Here is a 10,347-nt window from a genome sequence, read left to right on the forward strand (position 1 = left end):
ACGCACACACATGCACGAGCACGCATAGTTTCGACCAAATAGAAAATTAAAGGTATGGAATTTTCCTGAAGGAGGTGTGGGCACTTAGGTACATACATAGATACGTATGTATACGCATGAGTATGCGGAGCAAGAAAACCGGCTTGGTAATAGCAGCTTGAAAAAGTGCAACGACAACTTCGAGCGCCGGCTGAGATTTCAATGTTTAATAGCAGCAGCAACAAGATGTAGCAGAGCGATAAGAAAAAGTGAAAATTAAAACAATAAAAAGTTAGCAGCTAGTGACATACTCAGCCAAGTCAGGGATATTATAGCTTAGAAAGAAACTATGGATGCACACACGCGTGCGCAAATAGAGCAATAAAAAAAAAAGAAAAAATGTGTGCCGCACAGCAAGTGTAAAATTGTGTTTGTTGCGGCAACTTTATCCTTGAGCTTGAAATAAATCTTTGCACAGATTCGCAAGTTTTTGACATGCTGCTGCAATGATATGGCTAAAGGAATGCGGTGATGATGCACCGCAGGGTTGCCATGAAGTAATGCAATGAACTATTTAGTTATGGCGAACTTTATAAGCACATAAGTGACATAGAAATATAAGTAAAGTAGCTGGGTCCGTGAGCGACTACATTGGCAACCCTATACTTAGAATCGTTGCTGCCACTCCTTCACTCCCTCACTGGATCAGTTTTAACAAACACGCTTGTACAAGTTCTTACGCTTACTCTCACTCCTTTTTGCAGCTATCATAACTTCGGAAAGCTATAATTTATTTCATACAAACCTACATGCATTCTACGTTTAATATGTATGTATTAGTTATTGTATGATTGCAAATCCAAAAACTATTTTTTCTCTTTCACAAAAAAAAAAAACAACCAACGCACGCATGCAAAATTTCATCCATTGAAAGTCACTGACACATTTCTTTTTTTTTTTTGGTTTTTGAAAATTTATTCGGTAAAAGCTGCATTTCAAATTTAATAATGTCAGCAGCTTTTTGTTAAGTTGTTAAAACTTTTTTTGATTGCACACTTTCTGCTCGAACATGGTCGGTCGTCGCTCGACATCACCACAACTTCACTTGAATAGCCTCCGCTTAACGAAACACTTGAGTGGGCATCAAATTAATGCCGCATAATATGGCAGTCGGCCATTGCTTCTGGGCTTGAAGGAGGCAATCGAGTGGTATATGCAAAAGTTATTCGGGGACACTGGAGTGCTTTGAAAAGAATCAAATAAAAAAAATCATACAATCTAACAAAAAAAACCATGTAAGTCAAAGTTTCAAACTTTATACAAAAATTAGCAAATTTTGTCAAAGTTTCATCGAAATGTTTGGACTTTTTAATTCGATTTCTTAGAAACATTCTGAGTATGCAGTTTTGTAGCCCATTCAATTCACTATAACGAGATGCAAACTTTGAGTAGCTAGGACTTACCGTTGATTTAAAAAAAATAAAAATTTTTGGAGGGTGTTAATTTTCCCCATTCAAAAAAACTTTCGAACATACTTTTTATGGAAAAAATTTCCAAAAATCATCCGTGAGTCCTAGCTACCTCAAAATTGCACAAATTTCCAACTTTGTTAAGTGGAATTTTCATAAATAATCTACAAAGCTTGAAATTTTGATTTTTATGGGGTTTTAGATAATAAGCTATATTTCCATAAAAAAGTAAAATTTTAAACAAAGAAAAATGGCCGAAACTTGCTAAAATGTCTCCTCCCTATTTACATTCTCGCCACCGTATACTGAAGTACAACTAATAAAGGAAACGTAATTTGAAACAGTGAGACTTTGGAACGATTTTTAAATAGTTTCGTCACCTATGTAAAATCTGAAAGTAAGTGCAGATAAAAAGGGTTGCCGGCTGTCTAAAAAAATTTGTTCAGAAAAAATATTTAAATTTCAGTATTAAATGAAGGAATAACTGAAAAAGGCTTCAAATTGAAGATTTTAAGAAGGAAGGTTACCATCTGGTTAAAAAATTTAAGCTAAATGATACAAAGCAAAAATTATTATATAAAATTATATACTAAATGTTAGAAAAAAAAAATTGTGTTATATTAGTTTATCCTTTTATAAAGATTCGCTATATCGTGGTTTCACTGTATAATTTTTCATTCAGGTAGGGCATTAGTTTTTGATAGGAAACGAAACGTTTTGAAAAAAATTCAAATGGCCCAGAAGCGTTTATGCTTCAAAAAGAAAATTATCAGCAAAATTTCGCCACATTAATTTTGCGGTTGAGACTCCATGTAGTTAAGGCAATCTTTTAAAAGAGTTGCCATTTAACTGAAAAATTAAAATTAATTGAGATAAAGTTTTTGACTATCCCTGCTAAATAAAATTGTTCTGAAAAAGCTCAATAACTATAGCTTTTTGTGAATAGGGTTGCCACCCAGCAAAAATATTAAAAATTAAATATAACGTATAAAAATAGTAAAACGTTTTTAAAGTAAAGAGTAAAGGAAACTAAATTCTTAATCTATAAGTTATAAACATAAAGTCAAAAAAAGTTTGCTAAGGTTTCCACCTGCCTAAAAAATAATAAAACAATTTAATCCAAACGCAAATCCAAGTAGAATCGCCCTTTTCTAAATGATAATTTTTTTTCGACTAAACAAGCATAGTAGAAAGATGGTTTTTGGAATAACTACCAAAAAAAAAAATTTAAAATGGTGAATGGAATTTTTTTAGAAACACGCGTGTATTTAGATAAGGTTGCCTCCTGTGAGAAAAAAAAATAAAATAGAAAAACTTTATGAAATTTCCATATTCTAATCAAAAGAAAGCAGTTGAAGTACGATTAAATTTAGACGAATTATTAAGTAAAAAGAAAAAGAGTTTTGGACTATCTTAGTTCTGAAATCGCTGCAGTTCTGAGCTATCAGAGACTTGGGCGGTCGATGAGGCTGCCGGCAGACCATGCTTCCATACTGGACACAGTGGGTATGGAGTACGAATCATGGAAGATAAACTTCGAAATTCACTTTAACGAAAGAAGTTACTTGGAACAGAACAATCTGGCGTCTTCTCTTACAAACCGTCTATAAGAGAGTCCTACATACCGCCAAACTATTCCAGGACGAGTTATATGCAACGGATATGTTGGAATATTAACAGGATACTGAACTAATGGCCACGTGGGCGCCAGGTACGGAGTTCCACCACAAATTGTGCAGGTGAGCGGTTATTCCAGAGTTGCCGCCTGCCTAAAAAATTAATATTTATTGCAGAGTACAGTGAAATCCTTCTAAGCCTTTTTAAGCGTTTAAATGTGGAGAACTGCCAGTCGCAAAAATGTTTCAAGTTTTTCTTTCATAATTGCGGGTATGGAATTTGTGAAACTGTGCAAATATTGTCAATTTTGAAAATAAAAAATAAAAATTTAAAAATTAAAATAAATTAAATACGTGAGTTTGATATAATATTTGATGTCGGCATCAAATCTAAAGTATTTGAAGCACACTTAATCCAGTTATCTTTTTAAAAAGGTTGTCACCCGCCTATTTTTGGTTAATTACCTAAGCAATTTTCTGAGTGAATTATTCAAAATACAATATTATAATTAATGGTCCCAAGCCATTTTAAAATATATAAATAGGGTTGCCACATGACAGCGAAATATATTAACATTGAAATATTTCAAAAACTGTTCGCCATTTAATAAAAAGGTAAATTCCATTTTAATTCGAACGAGTGTAGAAAATAAAATCAATGAGTCTGCGTGGGACGAAGGCACCCTACTTTGAGAAATACCTACGTAAGTACGTGCGTAGGCTTGGAAATATTCATGAATAAAAATATATTTTTTCTGCAATTAAATTCCAAAATCGACTCAAGTTTTTATATCCTGCTTGCCCACGTATTTTTCCAGTCACTAAAATTCCTCATCCATTTCCACAATTTCCGCTTTTTGGAAACGCAATTTCCGCAAGAACACAACAATTAATAAAAATTAAACTCTTCCAGCGAGCACACTCAAAGTTAAACTTTTTTGTTTGCTTGCCCCAATCTTGCGCTCATCCAACTCATTGCATGCTAATTAGGACGAAGAGGCGCAGAGCTTCCGTCCACATCCCAAATGACCACGCAAAACTTTTAGTTTCACGCCGCCAGCGCTCAGAGAAATCTCAAAACAACTTGAGAAAGGTGAATAAGTCTACGGCAAGCGGCTAGCGATTGAGCAACAACCGAAAATTTTAAGTGCTACCCAACGCCAGTGCACACTTAGCTAAACAAGTTTTAATTCGTTTTGTGAGGTAAAAAGTTTCGAAATTTTGAATTGCTAAGTAAATAGAACAAATAAAACCGCGAAAGGCAAATCAGAGCAAAAGTAAACCCAAAACAAAACTGGAGCCAAGCAAAGGCGCGTAAAAAATAAAAACAAAAAAAAAAAGTTCACGCTAAACTGGGAGGAATGCGTTGCCGCGGTTAGGGCGCTAGCCTTTAGTCGGCGCATTAGTAGTACCGTCAAAAAATTTACTAAAAGTTGTTGTGAAGCACAGCAATAATACCTCCAAATAAAAAATAAATGCATACAACATATAAACTCGGCACAGGCTTGTATTGCAAATGCATTTGGTTTGTACACGTTTGTGTTTGCGACATGTCACCGTTACAACGTCCGCATTGAAAATTACAAATGTTTGCTAATAAAATCATTTGCTAAAGTGTAAACTTTTTCAATTAAATGTTCGTGTTGCTGCCTGGCTAGCTAGCTGGCTGGCTGGCTGGCTGGTCGGATGGCTGGCCGGATGACTGGTCGGATGGCTGGTCGGATGGCTGGTCGGATGGCTGGTCGGATGGCTGGCATTGGAGCTCTTTTACTCGACAGCAATGCCGCCGCTGCTGCTGCCGAAGTTGGTCGACAAAACCTACGGTTGTAGGTCGTCCTTGCTGCTTACAAATTTCAAATCAGCACTACATTTGACTACAAGCCATGGTAAATATGGCATTCGGCAGCGTTGCAGTCACAAAGTCGAAGAATTTGTTGCGTACTACAACCGACTGCCGGATCAGGAAGTCATAAAAATTGACGATATCCGTATGGCAGCGAGGAAGAATGGAAAAGTGAAAAAGTGTTAGCTTTATCGCTCCAAGTAAACAAAAGGAAATGCTGCATTTTGGCTGAATTGCAAGAGGTGAATTGTGGAAATGCATTGCGTTTGAAATGGATTGTGACTGCCAGAAACGTTTTAGTTTTCGGTAGTTACTGCTGGTAGGTCATATACCTTAGAAATGAGTGAGATTCAGTTAATCGATTTACTTGTTTCTTTCCAGACAGCTTTTAATGAACGCCCTTAAAGTTTAAAGCTTTCAGCTATTGTTTTCCCTCGACAAGGCTTGGAAATATATAAAAAGTAAGGACTTTCACCGTCGACCTTAAAAAACAGCCACATAGGCGGTGGAACTATTCCCATACTGTATTTTTTTAGTGGTGTAAAACAAGCTGGAAATTTGTTTAATATGTTCATATAACGTTTTTCTATATAATCAACAGTTTTAAAAAAATTTTATATTTTGTTTATATGAAGAGATTAAAGGAATTATAATTTTTAATTTTTTTAAATTTGTTTGAGCAAAATCGGACTAGTGGTTCTCGAGTTATGTCAAAAAAAGACCACCAAAGGTGACAATTTCCCCTATATGATAGTTATATATATATCTCGATTCCTAGACGTGACCCAGCGATGGTGAGAATTGGATCGAAAAATTATTTAAAACATTCTCAATTATGGTAATTTTTAATTTTCTTTTTAGTAATTTTAATCGAAAGATCAAGGATTTTTACATATAAATCGTTAATAAAAAGGGACTTTTTTATTTTTCCGGACTGGAAAAAAACTCTTACATGGCCCGCTTTAAACATAAATCCATATATCGAAAACATTCCCAAATAAAAAAAAGTAAGTGCGCCTGGGCCACACTGGAGAAGTGAAACATACGTTGCTTATCTATTTTGTCTCATAACCAATGTATACATACACACATCTGCTTTTGCTAAAGGTTATATTTTTTCTCTTTTTTTTATCTATGTAGATCAGCGATGAGCAGAGCTTTTACTCTGCACGCGCCTATACAAAATGTATAGGAAGCTCAAAAGAGCTTTGCCCGCGCGCAAGACAGTGCCTATCAGTGATGTAGATCCCTACCTCTACCCCTGTTCGTTTTAATAACAATCATGTTATTCAGTTTTTCCATTGTCTTCATTTTTATCTTTATACTCTATCGATAACAAAATCGATAATATCGTCCAACAAAATATCGATTGCAAAACCGATAGAAATAGCGATAGCAAAATCGATGACAAATTCGATAAAAATTCCAATAGCAACATCGATAATACCACTGGTAGCAAAATCGATTAGAAAATCGATAAAAGAACCGATAAATATCGCCAACGAAATCGATACACATCGATAACCCAATCGATAAATACCAATAACAAAATCGATAACAAAATCGATAAATATCGAAAAAAAAGACAAATATCGATAACAAATTCGATAAACATCGATAACAAAATCGGTAAATATCGATAACAAAATCGATAAATATCGATAACAAAATCGATAGATATCGATAACAAAATCGATTAATATCTATACCAAAAACGATAAATATCGATAACAAAATCGATAAAAAATATCACTAACGAAATAGTTAAAAATATCGATTACAGAATCGATAAAAATATCGATAACAAAATAGATAAAAATATCGATTATTATATCGATAAGTTCCGAAATATCGATAGTGAAATTGATAACAATTCGATTAAAATTTGGATAACAAAATCGATAAAAATATCGATAACGAAACTGATAAATATATCGATTATTTTATCGATAAGTCTCAAGAATCCCGAAAATCTCTAAAATGCCAAAATAGTTCCCTGATTGAGTCTCTGTGTCTCTCTCTATATCCTTTCCTCTTTAATTGCCTTTATTTTAATCTTTCTTCCCCTATCTTCGTCTTTACTTTTATCGGTATCCTCATCCTCCTCGTTGTCTTTACTTTTATGTTTATCATTTTCTTCATCTACATATTCCCCTTCACCTTTGCCCTTATATTTGTATATAAGTAAAGTGTTTAAATTTCCCTTGGACTTCATTTTTGCCTTTATCTTTACGCATCTTTGGTTTTGTTTTAATTTTTACCTTTCTTTATCTATGTACATACTCACCTTTACTTTCATTCTTGTATTGGTCTTTTTCTAAGTGTTATTCTTTAATCTTTTATTAGAAAGTTTTTGTTAAATCGATATGCATACACTCAAGAATCACTTGTTTCCGCCCCAACCATTTCCGTTGCACCATTTCCGTGTGTAATTTCCGTTGATGACATATTTGGATTTAGCATGACAATAATACTATGAACCTACAGTTTTATTAAAAAAACGTAATAGTCCTAATTTTTCATATAGAACATGGCCTCTCTGGCCACTGTGCGATGTACCAAAACTCGCCGACCCTCGCAAGTCGAGTTTTATATTCCATGTAACTAGCCTGAAATGAAAAAAATTGTGTTTTTCGTAATGTGGCTCAACTAAGATAGCAGCTAAAAACTAAATTTTGCCCAAAATATATTTACTTCCAACAAATGTAACTTACACTTCCAAAAGTCGAAAAACGAATCTGCTACAATCTAAGCTTTGACGTCGTGACAACTTTCGAGAGACCAAAATCCGCTTTTAATCCATTTTCTGCTTTTAGCAGCAAAGCAGAGCAGCAAAAATTGTGAAAAGAGTTCTTGTGACAGTTTCATTTTACACTACCGCTTACGTTTTCACTGCTTCTGTCAAACAGTAAGTTGGGTTCGAGGACGCCTTTCTTTTTCAAATTAGATTTTAATTTTTAGCTCCTTTTTATCCTGTTTGTAATTTTTATTTTTATTTCTTCGCGCACACTTATTTAGCGCTGCGATGTTGGAGTAAACCGTTTGAAACTTTTTCGCACGCTTTTATTTTTGTTCTGTGGAAGCATAGAAAATTGTAAATTCTTTTGCAGGATTTCTTTCCACTTGCTTTCCTGATTTCGTGTACGCTCCTTTTTTGCACTTTCTTGCTTAGTTTTTTTGCTTAGTTGTTCCTGCGCGTATGCTAGAAAAGTTGGTAAAAAAAAATTGTGTAAATGGAAGGTAATGTGGCGCGCCCTCATCAAAGATGAGTATTTATTTTGTTACTTTCGCGCTAAACATAGCTCATATTTATGCAAATTTTCGTGTGTATACGCGCGTGTATGTATGTAAACAAAATACACTTTCACTACACTTCCGTTTTCCGGCTTTCACTTCCCGTGCACTTGGGCGCGCCGCACCAAGCTTGTCACGTACTTACTGGCGCTGTAGACTTTGTGTCGACGTGTTGTCGGCGACCAGCCAACTCTTTGCACCTCCACAGCCATTTGCACTTTCTACATTTAAGAAGTAAATGAAATAACAAAACTGACAGTGGGGAGCAAAAACGAAAACAAAAATAAATGTAAGGCATCCCACGCTCAGACTATCACTGCATTTGAGTGGGCCAGCACTGGGTTGTCGTGGCAGGATGAATGCTTCAGCAGCAGCAGCAGCAGCAGCAGCAGCGACGGCAATGCGAAGCGACGCGACACAAGGGCACGCGACTAGACGCTGCAGGGCCCGACATACGCCACACAGTGACCAGACGTAACGGCTTGAGACGCCAAGTGGCAGTCAGCGTGTAGCGGAAAGGAGGTGGGTGTGACTTTATGTTTTTTTGTTTGTAAATATGTGAGTTTGCGTATAGGTATTAAATACTATGTATGCCGGAATATTTGCGTTTGTGTGTGTGTGCGCGTATGTGACGGCATGTGGCTACTCTGCGGGGAAACCGCGGACTAGTGAATCAAATTCCTAGTTCCGTACTAGGTCTTTATCGCCAAAAACGAACTAGTCCGTTAGTAACTAGGTCCCCACCGGTCCGAAATTGGCGAAAAGTGGTACTTTCAAAAACTATTTTTTTTTTTTTAGTTTTTTCACTTGAAATCTATATCTAAAGTGACGAAATGAACTGGTTCGGAAACATCGAAAATGGGTGCGGTAGTAGTTTAAAGTGCCTGTGTATGAGTTTTTATTTATTTATTTTCATATTTTTCAAATAACTATAAAAACAATATTAACCACAACAATTGAATGCCATTTCGTTAAAACTTGTTTTTCATTTCTTAAAAAAAGATCCCAGGATAACTTACACTTCAGCACAGCGCAGCCACTGCTCAAACCTTTCACCTACACCACTTTACCAATCTTTCACTTTCTTCACATAACTCACTTTTATTAAATTTTTTTTTCACTTTCTTTATTTTTCAATTTTTTTAATTTAAAATGCCATTAATTGAAATCAAATAGTTTTAGCGATTTACTATGTATTAGTTAAATGTATAGCACACAAACGCGCGCACCTTGCTTTCCAACGCTAAACTACATTCAACGGCGTTCACCAAGAAACTAACGGTAATTTTGGCTCAAATGCCAATGCTTGGCAAAGCAACTGATTCTTCGCTGGCATTTGAGTGCATACAAGTGGAAATTCACCACAGTTACACGACAAGTTATTACAATTTTAAAATACCGTAGCGCATCATTGCCGAATCGTGCCGGCTGTCGTACGAACCGCCACCCCCCAAAGGATGATTTCGAGTATGTTGCTGAGGAAAAGCTGGTCTTGTGGGGGAAACTAGGAAAAGAGGGTTTGTTCAACATCTCCTTTAAATTGAGTGTATACTTGTATGCAAGGGGTTGCAGCAACATTGTTGAAGCAACATGAGTGAGCTATTTGGACGAAAATGTTTATGAAATGCATGAAGTTGCTTTATACTTACTAGAATAAAAACTGGGTTCAAAACTTAAATCTTTAAATAAATTTAAACAACTTATAAGAATAATATTCAGAGGATTTCAGCAGAATACTTACACATTTCAATCTTTAAAAAAATAAGAAAGTCGAAATTTCTTTAGCGGCTTCGAGGAAGTTTTAACCCATTGTGCAAATTTTTGTGGAAATTTGAACAAATGCTACGGCTGCGTTAAACTTGTAACCCCACTGGGGAAAGGGAATGAAAAGAGAGAAATAGAAAGACAAAGACAAGGACAAAGAAAGAGGCGTACATAAATAATAATAACAACAAAGACTGAGACCAAAACCAAGACAAAGACTAAGACCAAGACCAAGACCAGTACCAAGACCAAGGTCAAAGCCAAGGCCAAGACCAAGACCGAGGCCGAGACCAAGAACAAGACCAAGACCAAAACCAAGACCAAGACCAAAACAAAAGACCAAGACCAAGACCAAGACCAAGACCAAGACCAAGACCAAGAC

The 10,347-nt window shown here is 35.6% G+C and overlaps 1 long non-coding RNA gene across 1 annotated transcript; it reads right to left on the reverse strand.

Annotated features, from left to right (window-relative positions):
* Positions 1–7,283: 7,283 nt before the first annotated feature.
* LOC118736659 lies at positions 7,284–9,457 on the reverse strand. The gene is made up of 3 exons (XR_004992759.1): positions 9,221–9,457; positions 7,622–8,109; positions 7,284–7,516 (listed from the first exon to the last, which is right to left on the reverse strand). It is a non-coding gene; the product is annotated as an uncharacterized LOC118736659 (long non-coding RNA).
* Between the last annotated feature and the right edge of the window lie 890 nt (positions 9,458–10,347).

Source organism: Rhagoletis pomonella, unplaced genomic scaffold, assembly GCF_013731165.1.
Source record: "Rhagoletis pomonella isolate Grant_MI unplaced genomic scaffold, Rhpom_1.0 Rhpom_scaffold_00003, whole genome shotgun sequence".
NCBI classification, from domain to species: domain Eukaryota; kingdom Metazoa; phylum Arthropoda; class Insecta; order Diptera; family Tephritidae; genus Rhagoletis; species Rhagoletis pomonella.